Source organism: Telmatherina bonti, assembly GCF_933228915.1.
Source record: "Telmatherina bonti genome assembly, chromosome: 9".
NCBI classification, from domain to species: Eukaryota; Metazoa; Chordata; class Actinopteri; order Atheriniformes; family Telmatherinidae; genus Telmatherina; species Telmatherina bonti.
The window spans coordinates 34,378,700-34,395,556 of record NC_136627.1 but is presented as its reverse complement, the minus strand read 5'-3'; the positions used below and the strand labels follow the sequence as shown (position 1 = coordinate 34,395,556).

Sequence of the window (16,857 nt, the reverse complement as noted above, 5' to 3'; positions counted from 1 at the left end):
GTAAAAGATTTTTCACCAAAAATGACGTAAGCAGGCACATGAGAATTCACACCGAAAAACCATTCAGTTGCCATGTTTGTCACAAAAGATTCTCGGACAAGGCATGGCATAAAAAACACATGGCAGGCCATGCTAAAGAGAGACTATTTAGCTGTGATATTTGCAAGAAAAACTTTAGCCAGGAGTCAAATTTAGAAACGCACATAAATAGTCACCTAAAAGTCAAACCGTTCAGCTGCGACGTTTGTAGAAAAGCATTCTGCAGGAGAGCAGAACTGAAAAGACACGTCAGGATCCACACAGGAGAGAGACCGTTTAGCTGTGATGTTTGCATGAAAGCGTTCAACCAGAGCTCAACTTTAAGATTACACATGAGAACACACACCGGAGAGAAACCGTTCAGCTGTGACGTTTGTAGTAAAAGATTTCGTAGTCGCAGTAATGTTTCCAAACACAAGAAAATTCACACCAGAGACACTATTTAGTCGTGATTTTTGAAGAAAAGATTGAGGTGTGAGATGAGACAAAATGAAAAGATCTTGCAGCGTACATAAAAATCCACAGCAGAAGAAATTTTAAATGTAATTCCTAGAAAAGAAAAATGCATGAAAAATATAATGCAGCTGAAAAATCAGTGAGTGGTTATTGGTTTACAATCTGTTCATTTTCAGAGGGATGAAAATGGATTTATTATTGTAATATTGTGTTTATATTTAGACTGAAGTCTCGCCCAATGACTGCTGTGATGGACTCTAGCTTCGCCGTGACCCTAATTGGCACAAACAGTTAAGAAAATGACTGAAAAAAATAATTTAGTTTAAAATATGATGACAAACTGTTATTTGTATGTTTTTGTGAGTAAAAGCAAAATGATGATTGTAACATAATGTTTGAATGTTAAAAGGCTGCAAGTTGTTTTCACTGCTGTGAAGTTAATAAAATCCTCTGTATAATAATTACCACCATGATGTCTTTCTTCTTTATCAGAACAGCAGTCTGGACCACCATGAATTATCACGGAGGTCAGAATAGATGGATGAAAACCCCCCGGAGACGATGTTGAGCTGATTTGGATCGTGCTTGAAGCTAGTCAGAATTTACCCGGCCAAGCTATCCCAACATCTGTAACTTACCGAATTTAATCAACGCTACTCTACATGATGTTGTGCAAGGCAAGTTTATTTATATTTCACAATTCAACAGGATGATTCAAAGTCCTTTAGAGACAACAAAAAATAGAAAAGAGGAAAAATCTTTGAATAAAAACTATTAAACTCGTGATCGAGTCCAGCTTTAAAGAAACTTGTTGATTTAGATTTAAGAGGAACTTAAAACCGCTGTAAATGCAGCTGATGTTCCAGTTGTTGTTCCAGCTAATCTGAGGCCCTCTGGGAGGTTGTTCCAGACATGTAGGGCATAGAAGCTGAATGCAACAGCTTCATGACTCGTTTTGACTCTGAGAACTGAAAAAAGACCTGATCCAGATGACCTGAGGGGTTTGTAAGGTTCATAATGAGGCTGGAGGTCTGTGATGTACTTTGGTCCTAAACCATTCTGAGCTTCATAGACCAGTAGCAGACCTTTAAAGTCTATCCTCTGACAGACAGGCAGCCAGTGTGAAGACCTCAGAACTGGACTGATGAGGTTCAGTTTCTTGGTTTTAGTGAGGACTCGAGCAGCAGAGTTCTGAATTCACTGCAGGCATCTACTTGATTTGTAGGAAGACTCGTAGAAACACTGTTTAATAATATGTAATAACGGCGACTAAAGATGAAAGATTGGACTAGTTTTTCCAGGTCGTGCTGTGACATCAGATTTCTTCATCCTAGATATGTGGCTTTTAGAATTTACTTTACACAACATGGGGATGAATGAGCAGTGGCTGAGTATTTTTTATTTCCTTTACCTCAATTCAGTAGAAATGTGACAAAGCCAATTGCACTCATGACACGAAATAGTGTCATGTTTGCTGATATTTAAGTGGTTCAAGTTTCTACCAGCTAGAAAATGTGTTCAGGTTTTAGGAAAAGGTAAACAAAAGGGGTCTTTAAGACACCATTTGGGTTTCAAATTGTAAATTTAATGGGAAAAATCCCAGGAGGAATCAGAGAAATGCTGCATCTTCTGTTGCTGGTCAACTGGGGACTTAGGCACAGTAGTATAGAGCAGGGATGCCCAGCTCTGGTTCTCAACAATCCTGCAGGTTTTCCATGTATCACTGCTCCAACACACCTGACTCAAACTAATCAAACTAATGTCTCTTTCCTACATCAGCTGTTATTGCGTGCTCCTTTCTGTGCTGCATATTTGTGACCGTTCAAACTAAAATAAAACGTTTTATTTGGTTTAAGTGAAGCATTCAGGATATTGCTTGGAAACTAAATGTTTTTATCAAATTATGGAATTTCATGTACGAGTTCATTTGTATTATGAGCCAATACTGATGTGAAACTTGAAGAGCAACTTGCATTTGGTATCAGTGATGTGTAACTTTTCAGTTATGATCATATGTCACAGTTTTCCTTAATCAACTTGTGTTTTTCCGTTATTTCTTGCAGATGTCTTGCAGCTGTTGGTGATAAATGTATTACTCCATGAACGAAGCCCCAGACTGGACCTTTAAGTAGAACCAGAATCAAGACCTGCTAGATACAAAGTGGGAGTCATAAGGAGCTTCAACCAGGCAGAAAGGAAAGCCACCAAAAAGATTTTTCATCAGATTCCAAAATACTTCTGCTTTCGTAACTGATGAAAAAACAAGAGGAACTGTATTAATCAAAATTTGATCATATTTCAACTAAAGATCATTTCATGATTTAGAGGATCTCAGAAAACTACAACCAAACATAAACCCAGATCCAGATATTCACACACATCTAGTAACACTGAAAGGACATTATAATCATTTGAGAATGAAAAATGAAAGCAGTAATGGCGGTGATGGTTATGACCATTGGCAGAAACCCTTGTCAGATCCTGAATCTGAAACTGAAAGCAGTGAAGGTAACACTGAGGGTAAAAAGGCCTCTGTGTCAGGCTCAAAGAATCATTTCAGACCCTCAGTTTATGCTAAACGTCTTCACAGGAACTATGTTGGTACACATGAGATGATCCAGGCAGGACAAAAACAATTCCATTGTTTTATTTGTGGAAAAGGAATTTACTCTAGAACTTCTTATCAAAGACATATGAGAATCCACACTGGAGAAAAGCCATATAGTTGTGAAATTTGTGGAAAACAATTCATTGAAAGTGGGTATCTTAAAAAACACTTACTATTTCACACCGGAGAGAAGAAATTTGATTGTAATATTTGTACAAAAAGCTTTTACAGTAAGAATCACCTTGACAGACATGTGACAATTCACACTGGCGAGAAACCGTTTAGCTGCGATATTTGTGGTAAAAGATTTCGCTGTCAGACCAGTGTTACCAGGCACATAAGGGTTCATACTGGAGAGAAACCATTTAGCTGCGATATTTGTACAAGAAGGTTTAACTGTCACTCAAATCTCAACAGGCATGTAAAGCTCCACAAGAAAGAGAAACCATTTGGCTGTGATAAATGTACAAAATGTTTTGCAAACTATAAAGATCTCAAAAGACACATGAGAATCCACACTGGAGGGCCAAAAAAATGTCCTAAAAAGGAAACTGCATGAAAGATTAAAAAAAAAAAAGAAAAACCTACCGGGGTCTCGTATATTTCCTGAACGATTATTTTTGGCTTGAAACCAATTAATTGTACTCCATTTTCAAAACTATGGATATTAATTAGATCCTTTAAATGATTTATTAAAAACAATTATCAGAAATATTTTAGTTAATTTTCTGGTTCTGATTAAAAACAAGGATCTGATTGAACAGTCATGTTTCCTCCAATGCGTTTTGGGTCAGTACAGGACTGTTGGGTGCATATTGTTTTTCTAAATCCTAATCTGTTGTATTTCTTCAGCTAAATGTGCATTATGGCTTTCCCGAGGTCACTATAAATTATAACTCAAGGCAGAAATAAATGAGGAGAAAGGTGGTCATCAGGCAATTTGTGTTACCATTTCCTGATTTTAAAGAATGAAAAATTGTGTTTCAACCGCCATCCTTTCCGTCCAGATTGATAAAACTGGGACCCTAATGGTTGGTTCTCAAAGAGTAGATCGGTATAGTCAGATATTCTGTCATCCTGTCGGAATATTTTAAAAAAAATTACTAACCCAGAACCATTAGTGTAAATGAGGTTTTCAAATGTCAAAGCATTACTTAGTTTTAGAAAACTGCACATTGTTTTCATGACTGTTAACCTAATAAAAGTCCTGTGGATAAATGCCACCATGATGTCTTCTTTCTTTAACAGAACTCCACAAACTCCCTTAGATTAGCATTTCCTGAATATGTTGAAAAAGAAGATTTTGGCCCATCTATGCGCAACGTAGAAGACTGATATCCAGACAATCAGTTAGGTCCGTTTCCTGTATTTGTTACGAGGTCCGTAATTTGGTGTGTTTTTAAGGGTCTTGATTGTCCAAAACCAAGTGTTGAGTTGTACAGCTGACACACAACCAGCAAAAGGAATGAACCAGAAGGCAGAAAGAAAACTGGTGTAGAAAAATACTACAAACTGCAGTATTACTGTAGTTTTGAAAAGCTCTAGGTTGATACATTTAAAAACTCATTTTATTTGTAAGCAGCGTTTTACGAAGCTGAATACATGTTCCCCTCCCTGAGCCGTCACCTTATCGTGGTGGAGGGGTTTGTGTGTCCCAAGGATCCTAGCAGCTATGTTGTCTGGTAGGGTCACCCATGGCAAACAGGTGTCTAGGGGAGGGACCAGACCAAGTACGGCTCACAGACCCCTATGATGAACACAAACCCGGGCAGAAATGTTCCCTTGCCCGGACGCGGGTTACCGTGACCCCCCTCTGGAGCCAGGCCTGGAGGTGGGGTACGAGAGCGAGCGCCTGGTGGCCGGGCCTTTACCTATGGGGCCCGGTCGGGCTCAGCCCAAAAGGGTTACATGGGTCCCACCTCCCATGGGCTCACCATCTGCGGGAGGAGCTGTAGGGGTTGGGTGCAGTGTTAGCTGGGCAAGGGGCGGGGACCCTGGCGGTCTGATCCCCGGCTGCAGAAGCTGGCTCTAGGGACGTGGAATGTCACCTCTCTGGTGGAGAAGGAGCCTGACCTTGTGCGTGAGATTGAGCGGTTCCGGCAAGATATAGTTGGACTCACCTCAACGCATGGTTTGGGTTCTGGAACCAGTACCCTCGAAAGGGGCTGGACTTTCTTCCACTCTGGAGTTGCTCATGGTGAGAGGCGCCGAGCAGGTGTGGGCATTCTCATCAGCCCCCAGCTTGGTGCCTGCACGTTGGGGTGTACCCTAGTGGATGAAAAGGTAGTTTCCCTCCGCCTTCAGGTGGGGGGATGGCTCCTGACTGTTGTCTGTGCTTATGCACCGAACAGCAGTTCAGAGTACCCACCCTTTCTGGAGTCCTTGGAGGGAGTTCTGGAGGGTGCTCCTTCTGGGGACTCCATTGTTCTGCTGGGGGACTTCAATGCTTACGTGGGCAATGACAGTGAGACCTGGAGGGGAGTGATTGTGAAGCATGGTCCCCCCCTCTGAACCCAAATGGTGTTTTGTTATTGGACTTCTGTGCTCGTTATGGATTGTCCATAACGAAACACCATGTTCCAACATAAGAGTGTCCATATGTACACCTGGCATCAGGATTCCCTGGGCCGCAGTTCGATGATCGATTTTGTAGTCGTATCGTCGGACACATGCCTTGGACACTCGGGTGAAGAGGGGGGCGGAGCTGTCAACTGATCACCACCTGATGGTGAGTTGACTCAGATGGTGGGGAAGGAAGCCGGTCAGATCTGGCAGGCCCAAACGTGTTGTGAGGGTCTGCTGGGAACGCCTGGCTGAGTCCCCTGTCAGAGCGAGCTTCAACTCCCACCTTCAGCAGAGCTTCAAACATGTCCCGAGTGAGGCGGGGGACATTGAGTCCGAATGGGCTGTGTTCCCTGCCTCTATTGCTGAGGCGGCCGGCCGGAGCTGTGACTGCTCAGGAGGGGGAAGCAGTGCTCCATCAACACTGTGTACAGTGGAGGTGGGGAGCTGCTGACCTCAACTCGGGACATTGTGGGTCGGTGGAAGGAATACTTCGAAGACCTCCTCAATCCTACCAACATGTCTTCCGATGAGGAAGCAGAGCTGGGGGACTCAGGGGTGGACTCTCCTATCTCTGGGGCTGAAGTCGCTGAGGTAGTCAAAAAGCTCCTTGGCGACAAGGCCCCGGGGGTGGATGAGATCCGCCCGGAGTTCCTTAAGGCTCTGGATGCTGTGGGGCTGTCCTGGCTGACACGCCTCTGCAGCATCGCGTGGACATCGGGGACAGTGCCACTGGATTGGCAGACTGGGGTGGTGTGGTGGAAAATAGTCTGGCCTTGAGAAGTTGTAATACATCTAAGAGTCAACTGTCTTCTTACAATGAACATTTTATTATAAACTAATACAAGCATGCGCTGGAGCTTGGAGAGAGAACTCTCTCTCCAGATGCTGAAGTAACACCCGATTATAAACCATGCTTAACTCCTCCTAGTTGCTGGGCAGACCACAGAAAACAATCATTCTCTCCTCCAAAGCTAAACTGAGCTCACTAAGCATCAATCACTCACTATATTACTTTATTACCTTTAACCTTTAACCTTTAGACAACTGGTCAACCAAGCAGCTGACAAAAACAGATGCCCTGCAGGAAACTCTTCCTGTCTCAGACTTTGTCTGCACATTCCAGACAAGGATCATATAACTGGCGGACTCAGGGGTGGACTCTCCTATCTCTGGGGCTGAAGTCGCTGAGGTGGTCAAAAAGCTCCTTGGCAGCAAGGCCCCGGGGGTGGATGAGATCCGCCCGGAGTTCCTTAAGGCTCTGGATGCTGTGGGGCTGTCCTGGCTGACACGCCTCTGCAGCATTGCGTGGACATCAGGGGCAGTACCGCTGGATTGGCAGACTGGGGTGGTGGTCCCCCTTTTTAAGAAGGGGGACCGGAGGGTGTGTTCCAATTACAGGGGAATCACACTCCTCAGCCTCCCTGGGAAGGTCTATTTAGGGGTCCTGGAGAGGAGGGTCCGCCGGATAGTCGAATCTCGGACTGAGGAGGAGCAGTGTGGTTTTCGTCCTGGTCGCGGAACAGTGGACCAGCTCTAAACCCTCTTTGGGGTCCTGGAGGGGGCATGGGAGTTTGCCCAACCAGTCTACATGTGCTTTGTGGACCTGGAGAGGCATTTGACTGTGTCCCTCGGGGGCTCCTGTGGGGGGTATTCCGGAAGTATGGGGTACCGGACTCCCTTGTGCAAGCTGTCCGGCCCCTGTATGACAGGTGTCAGAGCTTGGTCCGCATTGCCGGTAGTAAGTCGGATTCGTTTCCGGTGAGGGTTGGACTCCGCCAAGACTGCCCTTTATCACGGATTCTGTTCATAAATTATATGGTCAGAATTTCTAGGTCCAGCCGAGGTGTTGAGGGGATCCGACTTGGTGGCCTCAGGATTGGGTCCCTGCTTTTTGCAGATGACGTGGTCCTGTTGGCTTTATCTGGTTGTGATCTCCAGCTCTCGCTTGAGCGATTCGCTTGGAGTGTGAAGCAGCTGGGATGAGAATCAGCACCTCCAAATCTGGGACCATGGTCCTCAGCCGGAATAGGGTGGATTGCCCTCTCCGGGTCGGGAGTGAGGTCCTGCCTCAAGTGGAGGAGTTTAAATATCTCGGGGTCTTGTTCACGAGTGAGGGAAGGATGGAGCACGAGATCGACAGACGGATCGGTGCAGTGTCTGGAGTAATGCGGACTCTGGGCCGGTCTGTTCTGGTGAAGAAGGAGCTGAGCCAGAAGGCGAAGCTCTCGATTTACCAGTCGATCTATGTTCCTACCCTCACCTATGGTCATGAGCTGTGGGTTGTGACCGAAAGAATGAGATCTTGTACACAGGCGGCTGAAATGGGTTTCCTCCGCAGGGTGGCCGGGCTCTCCCTTCGAGATAGGGTGAGGAACTCGGTCATCTAGGAAGGGCTCAGAGTAGAGCCGCTGCTCCTCCGCATCGAGAGGAACCAGTTGAGGTGGCTCGGGCATCTGGTCAGGATGCCTCCTGGACCTCCCTGGTGAGGTGTTCGAGGCACGTCCCTCTGGGAGGAGTCCCTGGGGAAGACCCAGGACACGCTGGAGGGATTATATCTCTCGGCTAGTCTGGGAAAGCCTCGGGATCCCCCCCGCAGAGTTGGCAAATGTGGCTGGGGAGAGGGAAGTCTGGGCTTCCCTGCTCAGGCTGCTGCCCCCGCGACCCGACCCGGATAAGCGGCAGAAGATGAAGATGAAGATGAACACATTTTTGTTCACATGTTTTAGCACAATCAGTGCCAGAACCAGTGTTTTATCGAAAGACTGCAGACTGAAATTATTAGTTTATCTGTTGATCTGTGCTACCATATCTGAACAGAATACTGCACATAATTTCACAGTTTTGTGTTATTGCAAATAGTTCAGTGATGATTAATTCATTAATTTGATGATAACTTATATTTTAATGTATTAATGTATGGAACAATCTTAAGAAGTAAATTTGCAGTGGTTCATAAATCCAACTTTGAATAAAATAATAAATCTAGAACGTCTCGACAATATAAATTACTACACCAAAGTATGCCACATGATATAGTATATAGGCTGGCAGGTATGATTATTTGACAGTGTAGATTAATTCATATAAATATTTACTTTATGTTAACAAATGGGTCCTGGAGAAATTAGAGAACTTTTCTGTTGGACAGTGGGACAAAATACCTGTCAACAGGTACAGAAGTCTGAATGAGAGGAACAGAAAACACCTGACTGGAGGGGAAACTTCAAAGGATTTAAAAAAAAAAAAAAAAAAAAAAAAGATTAGTTTATGAGTGATTTAACACATATTATTTTGTCATATTTGTTTGCTTTTTAAAAAAAAAATCTTTCTTTTGAACCAGAATTAGAAAATATTGTCATGATTTTCATAAAACTTTTATTTATTCTTACTTTTGTCAATTTCAGCTTATTTCCCAGGCAGCTGTTTTTTTTCCTTCTTTAATTGGAGGGTATGAATACATACGAGGACGACTGTATATGTGTCTAACCATGATTATTTTAAGTTTATGTCAGCTTGACAGGATGGCGGTCAGCCAGAGGAGAGCTTGTCTAAACCACCTCCTCCTCATATTTGTCATTTAGACACAAAGATAAATGAAAGTAAAATAAAAATGACTGGCACCATTGTCTGTCATTTAAAAAAATCTTTTAATGTTTTTTGTGGAAGAATGGGATCAGTAATTAGATAAACTTTGCATAACTTTGCATAGGACTCGAGCACTATGGGTAATTTTTAATTTAATTCAATTCAACTTTATTTATATAGCGTTAAATCACGGCAATGCCAAAGCTTTACAGACAGGGGAAAAAAAGACATAATGAAAGCCAATTCATAATAGCCTATATATAGAAAACCAACAGATTGAGTTGGAGTTTCGTACACTAGATAGGCTGTTTCATTTTACTGACGAGTAAGCTCACTTTGGTGTGTGCATATGATGTAGAACACTCCGTTGCCCACGTAGTCTTCACACTTGGAGATGTGCAGACCCTGACATGAGACAAAACCAAAGTGAAATAGTATCAATCAATCTTTTGATTTATAAAACACCTTTCATACAGTGAAAATTTTGTTCAAAGTGTTTTACATTTAAAGCAAAAAAGTTGCTTGAAAAAAAAATTGAAAAAAAAAAACAACAACAACAACAAAACAACTTATATCCCCCTCTTGTGAATTCAAGTTACAGATGTTCCGATATTCATGCTTTTATTTTGAAGTAGGTGTTTTATTTTGAAGGCGGTTCATGTAGTTCCTCTTCCTTTCCTTCACGGCATGTTTGCAACATCACAGCAGTCACTGACGATGTAAGTTACGATCCTAGTCATGTAGAATGAAAGTGTGGATGTGAACGAGCTTTTCTGCTGATGTTGATTCGCTCCTGTATTTATTTATTCTCTTTAAAATGCACGTTTTTATTTATTAGTATAATCTGGAATTAGCTTTGTTTAGCTGACTGAGTTGGTCTGATTGTAACTTGGATTTCTTTCAGTGTACATCAGGGGTAGGCAACTCTGGTCCTCGAGTGCCGCAGTCCTGCAAATGTTCGGAGTTTCTCTGCTGCAACACACCTGATTCAAATCAATGGCTATATAGCAGACTGGTGCAGAGTTTGTTGTCAAGCTCTGCACCAGTCCGCTGATTAGGTCTGCTATGTGCCAGGCGTGCTGCAGCAGAGAAACTCCTAACATTTGCAGGAATGTGGCACTCGAGGACCGGAGTTACCTACCCCTGGTCTACATCATAGACTGTATATAGAGAAGTCTACATGCACAGAGCTGCAAACGTTCCAGATAACCTCAGAGTGAGATTTAGTGAAGACAACCCAAATGTTGCTGGATACAGAACGGCAAGACATTACACCCAGGATGTTTCATTTTATGTATGTTTAATAATAAAACATAGCATAGAAGTAACATTACATACATATATACATTTTAATAGTCATTATTTGAAGACAGGGTTCTGTCCAGGACCAAGCTGTTCCTGGTCTTGGTCATGTTTAGTCCCACCATCGAGAAGACATATCAGCGTTGGAGGGCGGCATCAAGACCAGCTTCGCAATTGTTGCAAGTTTCTGGAACAGTCTTGCTTCAAATACCTGAGAAATTAACAAAGAATACAGTAGAAATAAGCTCTCAAGTGTCACGGTTTTCCGTTTTTCTTCTCATTTTCATTTGGGAGAGAGAAGAATAAGTTAATGCAGTTATTTTAGTCTATCAAGATAAATTCATGCATCTCCATGCTTCTTTAAAAATGTAAATACACATTAAAAGCAGCATATAGATGTATGATGATGTCTTAATAGACTAAATAAACGTTTAAATTAAATTTTACACCAGAACCACAAAGGTGTTTTTTTTTTTTTTTTTTTACCTTCTTTGCATTTTTTCTCTCATGTAACGCTTAAATTTAAATCTATTCATCTCAAACGTCATGACTTTTCCTAAAATGACCATTTTTGTGATTTTTGACTAGCAGTGTTATAGCATCAGCGTTGCTAGGCAACACAGGCAGAACATTGCACCACAAACACATGAAACAAACAAAGCCGCGAGAACATGCATGAAGTGCCGTAGTGCAGGCTGTGGCATGTGTGCTGGATGAGGGGACCCTGCATGCGTTTCCTTCTTCATCTAAATAAATTTGTCAACCGTTCTTTTCCATTTTGGTCATAAATCCAAAGTACACATAAAACTTTCTGATGTGAAATACATTTTAATGTTTGTTTTTATCATGTTGGTGGGTTTTTACACAGATCAGCTGTATGTCAGCAAACAGCTACTGTTCTCCGCCGAATGTTTAAAGTTCACATAAAGTTGTTTAGAGTCAAAATTCCTGCTAATTCATGTTAATTTAGGTTTTATTTAATTCATTCCTCATTCATTCTTTTTACGTAATGTTTTCTTCCCACTTGTTGTCTCATGTTTGTCCTTTGTGCAGTACATGAACTCCAGCGCTCTGCTTCGTTACTCATGTATGAAGCTTTTTTTCTACGTCTACTTTTTAACCCTGTGTTGCCTGGAAGTCCAACGGTCCTCAGGCAACATGGAGGACAATGATGCCTGACAGGTAACTCTACTGAGTTTTTGGTGTGCAGGAATAATTCTTACCCTGTCTTTGGTTGCCATTTTAGACCAGAAGCTTTCCATCTGAACTTCCTCTGTGTCCTGCAGGAGCGGTGTCGGCATAGCCTGGTATTCCAGGAACTCAGTGCTCAGTGGGTCAGGGTTATGGTTAGGGTCAGGGTCAGGATGCTCCTGTGGTCCATGGAAGGGATCAGGTGGAAAACCTCATTTACAAAACGTTGTGTTTACAAGTGTTGCAGGGATAACTAAGAATAAACATAGAACTCAGTATTTAAACAAACAAGCAATTTTATTAACAGAGACTTAAGAGAAAATCCCACTTCAATTTAACCCAGACTGGTCATACACTTCCAAATAACCCCAGCATACCCAGAACCCTGAAGAACAAACCAAACGTGGCACCACAAAGCTAACCAATCAGCTAACACTGCAAGTCTCACTCGTGAAGACCAACCCTCAGAAGTCAGGGTTCAGGAGCCAGGGAAATCAATGCCTATTTGACCACAGGGTAAATTTGGTGGGGAGGGGGAGTACTCAAATAAACAAAAGAAAATTTAATAAAGATAACAAAAATATTTAGTCCGCCTCACAGCTGATAATCCAATACCGTTCAGTATGCCATGCAAAACCAGGCGGACTAACTACTATGACAAAACCTAAACCAAAATCTTAGGACAGCAGGAAACAGTGACCAAAAAAACATTCAGCAACTGTAAAATACAAAAACAATTAACGAAACATTTCAGAATACAAACCAATTTAATACTTCACAATTTAAAAATACTCAAATTATAGAAATCACCTGCCACGTCGGTGCCCCCACACAGCGAAGCCATAAACAGGTTGTACCTTCTTTAAAATCCTGTGTGGCCACACTGCAATATCAGAAATTATATTAAAAGTAACCACATTCAAATATTACTAAAAGCAAAAAACCATCCAAGTAAAAAAATAAATGCTTACCAAGCTCACTCTCCACATGAGGCTCACCTCATCACCAGCCTCAAAAACCCCTGGCACTTCCTCACACTTCCTGCCTTTTATAAACTCAGAGGCAGCCTCCACCCACCAGGTAGCACTGGTTACACAAGTTATTTGTTTTCAATACATACTCATCAACCCAAAGGTAAAAGCATAAAACAGGCAATAATCAATCCAAATCAAACTTTATTTATAAAGCACTTTTCTCTGCAGCGCTGAGGTTTGCTGGCAGGACGTTCCACACATGACAAACGTAATAGGTTGGTTTTAAACAGGGACAAGCTGCCCTTCGAACACCTCGACTCCTCAAATAAAATCCACAGAAGAAGCCACAAGCTTCCTAAACTTTCTGTCCCCTTTGCACCGGATGGTACAGGATCTACTGCAGAGGTCGGCAACTGGTGGCCTGTGGGCCAAAACTGGCCGGCAACAATAATATCTGGCCTGCCAGATTATACTGATCAGTCTGACAACAAGCGTTATGTGTCACTGTGCAGACACGGTGCTGCTTCCAGCGCTGTGGTATAAGCTGTCATCATGGAGACTTTAAGAATGGTGGAGCTGGAGAGAGAGATGCACAGCAGTCAGCAGCATCAGAGGAAGTTAGCTCTGAGAAGCTAAATGTTTAGTAGTGAATGTTTTGCAACAAGCTGTGGCAATAAACACCACACGGCTCTTCTAGTTCCAGCAGAGTCCTGCTTCACTGCTGCTGGGTGAAGTGAAAGGAGTTTACCCCATAAGCTAGCTGCAGCTACTAGATATGACCACCCAGACCCTGTCTATGAGCTGTACCTGCAGGAGCTTTGGTTTCAGGTGGGACACCCAAGCTGGACGGGTCTTATGGTGGAGGCCTGCAATCCATTTCATGGGAGTTGGACTCTGTTAACATCCAGCTTTGTTTGGGAAAACACTTGTCATGTATGCATCCATATAGCCAGGGCTTAACCACAGGTTTAATTACAAAGTTTAGGAACAACTAAAAGCCGGTACCAGAGAACCTCAGGGTCCATGCAGACTCATTATTTAACAGGTCAGATAAATAATAAGGCCCAAGACTATTAAGACATTTATGAACAGAATAACTAAAATATACAAAAAAAACTGAAAATCAATCCTGATAGGAAAGAATACAGTGTTACAGGAAAACCATGAAGATGTCCTTTAAAAGTATATACGTCCATAAGTTATATAAACTAAATTAGGGCTGACTCTGACCTGGCACAGATTATACTGTCTGTCCTGTCCTGAAATGAGCTTCATCTGCAGCTTCTGGTTCTGCAGGCTGGGAGGACAAAGTTAAGCTAACAGCTGTAACAATTTCCTAATTAAACATTTAAATGTCTAAATAAATTGTACAAAATGCATTTAAAATGTATTTAAAGCAAATTAGCAGATATTGAAATCGTAAGGTCAGGTCGCGCGCCATGTGATTTAACGTAGAAGGATTATTATAACTCTGTTTGTATCCTGTCTCTCTGACAGTATCTGCAGGCATACTTTATCAATCACAAGTCTTTTCTTTTCAGACTCAACAGGTAACTAAGCTGTGAAATATATTCAAAACCGTTTTAACATTAAGCGTGAGATATTGGTGGAGTGGCGTGAGAGTGTGTGAAGTCACGTAAATGCGTGAGTCTCACGGCCAGTGTGTGAGAGTTGGCAGCTCTGTACATACGTGTGTTATGATTATGTCACAGCACTGATTATTAGTTGTTTGACACCGATATTTTATTTCCAGTGAAGTGTTTGATTAGAATTATTATAATTACTACAGTATACTTTGGTAAATCTGCTTTGTTTTTCTTGTATATTTCAGGACCTGCTTTGTAAACAGAAGACATCACTGTGTCTTTCTGTTCACGGTTCAACAGGAAACCTCAGGAACTCCATGGATGACTGGCGTGTTTTCTGAGCGAAGCTCTGCAGTGATAAATCAGATAAATCAGCATCAGAGGTCGTAAACCTCAACACCCCCTTTGTTTAACCTGCAAATACACAACATAACAAACACATTTATTTGTGTCAGAAGAGGCGCAACCCCAACCCCATAATGTGTCGGGAAGGTACAGAACTGGAAAAATAAGACTAAATAAAAAGTCAAGAGAATAGATTAAAAAAAAACCCATAAAAATAGGGATATTGTAAGAAGCAATAAATATGAATATAAAGTATGCTAGTGTAGAGCTGGTGCTTCAAAATTATAATCAACGGCAACACTGATACTTATGTAGGTTTTAGAAGTTTCGACTGAAAAGACGACAAGCAGGATGCGAACTTTGTTTATTTCAGTAGACTATGTCACAGCCGCCCTCTGTCCAGTCAGAACTCTTTCCAACCTGCCGATCTGAAGCGGAATTAGGTGAGGAGGACGTGTTTCATGTAAATCCCAATTTGGATTTATTATTTCCATGTAAACCTGTAGGAGAATACTGTTAATTTGGAATTATTTCATTCTACATTTTTAATTCTGGAGGAAAAAACCATGTACCCGTCCCGTGCTGCAGGAACGCATCAACCTTCAGATAGAAGGGAGTGTTGCAGGTTTTAGGAAATAGTTTTTATCAATCTAATTTAAAAAAGCGACGCATTTCCAGTCTGACATATCTCCGTTTGTACTCAGGAATTTGCAACTTTCACTGTGAACTAAGCCTTACATCAGGTGTACCAACTCCTACCTGACATGTATCAAAACATTGACAAAAATCAAACATTTTTTTTAACCATTTTTCTAATTAACAAAATAAATTAACATCATTAATGTCACAACATATTACAATCATTGCTTTTCCTTTTTTTTCTTTTAAACAATTGAGAAGAATTAATACATTTTTTGTTTGTTGTTCCTAAATCCTGCAAGAAAAATATTCATCTGGTGTCACTGGGATGGTGACAGCCATACTGATGCCATACTAGCCTTGGTATTGATACTATAGATATCTGGATCTCCTGTTAGGATCTGATGGAGCTCCATATTTATATTATGGTACTAGAAACCAAAGAGGTTCTGTAAAAACCCGTAAATGGACCAGTTTTCTTTGTTGTATCTCCTCTGTTATAGTGATTGTTGGTGGCTAGACTCCAACTGAACCGGGTCTAGTGGACGATCCTGATTAACTCTTCTGTTGTGTTCACAAATTACAGTTGTACCTAATCATGTTGCATGTTTCATTTCCCCTGCAGATGTCTTGCAGCTGGCGGTGTCTTATCCCACAAATGAAGCCTTCGACCGGAAACTCACAGAGAACCAAAACCATTTTTATGTGAAGGAAGAGAAATAAAAACACTGAAGCAGCAGGGCAGGACTGTTGCATGTTTCACCAGGTTCCCAAATACTTGTTTTTCCTCATTTGTCACAGAAACATGAGAGGCATCAGTGTTTAAAGGGTCCAATTTGAGTTAAAAATGTCCTGAATCAGCAGCTCAGCTGAACGGATTAACTGTACATACAGACTACAACCAATGAAAAACCTCTGAGAATGAAAAAAGGCAGCAGGCGTGGTGGTGGTGGTGGTTATGACCAATGGCAGAAACCAATATCAGATTCAGAATCGGAAACTGAAAGCAGTAATAACTCTGTTCAGGAACAGATGAAACTCCAAATAGAAGCTAAATCGTTTGACTGTGATGTCTGTGAACAAACATTTAAGTTTAATAAGAACCTTCAGAGACACAGGCATGTTCACAGCGTGGAGAAACCGTTCAGCTGTGACATTTGCAGGAAAACATTTAGCAGAAAGCACTACGTTGTAATGCATATGAGAGTCCACTCAGGACAAAAATCATTCAAGTGTGACGTTTGTGGAAAAGGATTTTATACTAAATCTCCTCTTTCCAGGCACCTGAGAACCCACACCGGAGAGAGACCATATACTTGTAATATTTGTAAAAAAAAATTTGTTGATAACTCGTCTTTCAATAAACACAGGATAATTCACTCTGGAGAGAAACCGTTTAGCTGTGATGTTTGTAGGAAAAGTTTCATTTACAGCAAAGATCTAAAGTTACACATGAGAATCCACACGGGAGAAAAACCATTTAGCTGTGAAGTTTGTAGCAAAACGTTCATCTGCAAATTACAGCTGAACAGACACGTCAGGATCCACACAGGAGAGAGGCCGTTTA

The 16,857-nt window shown here is 41.8% G+C and overlaps 1 long non-coding RNA gene across 1 annotated transcript; it reads left to right on the top strand.

Annotated features, from left to right (window-relative positions):
- The first annotated feature begins 11,608 nt into the window (after positions 1–11,608).
- LOC306760754 lies at positions 11,609–16,594 on the top strand. Its single transcript, XR_013771454.1, has 3 exons — positions 11,609–11,737; positions 14,552–14,689; positions 15,916–16,594. It is a non-coding gene; the product is annotated as an uncharacterized lncRNA (long non-coding RNA).
- Positions 16,595–16,857: the final 263 nt, after the last annotated feature.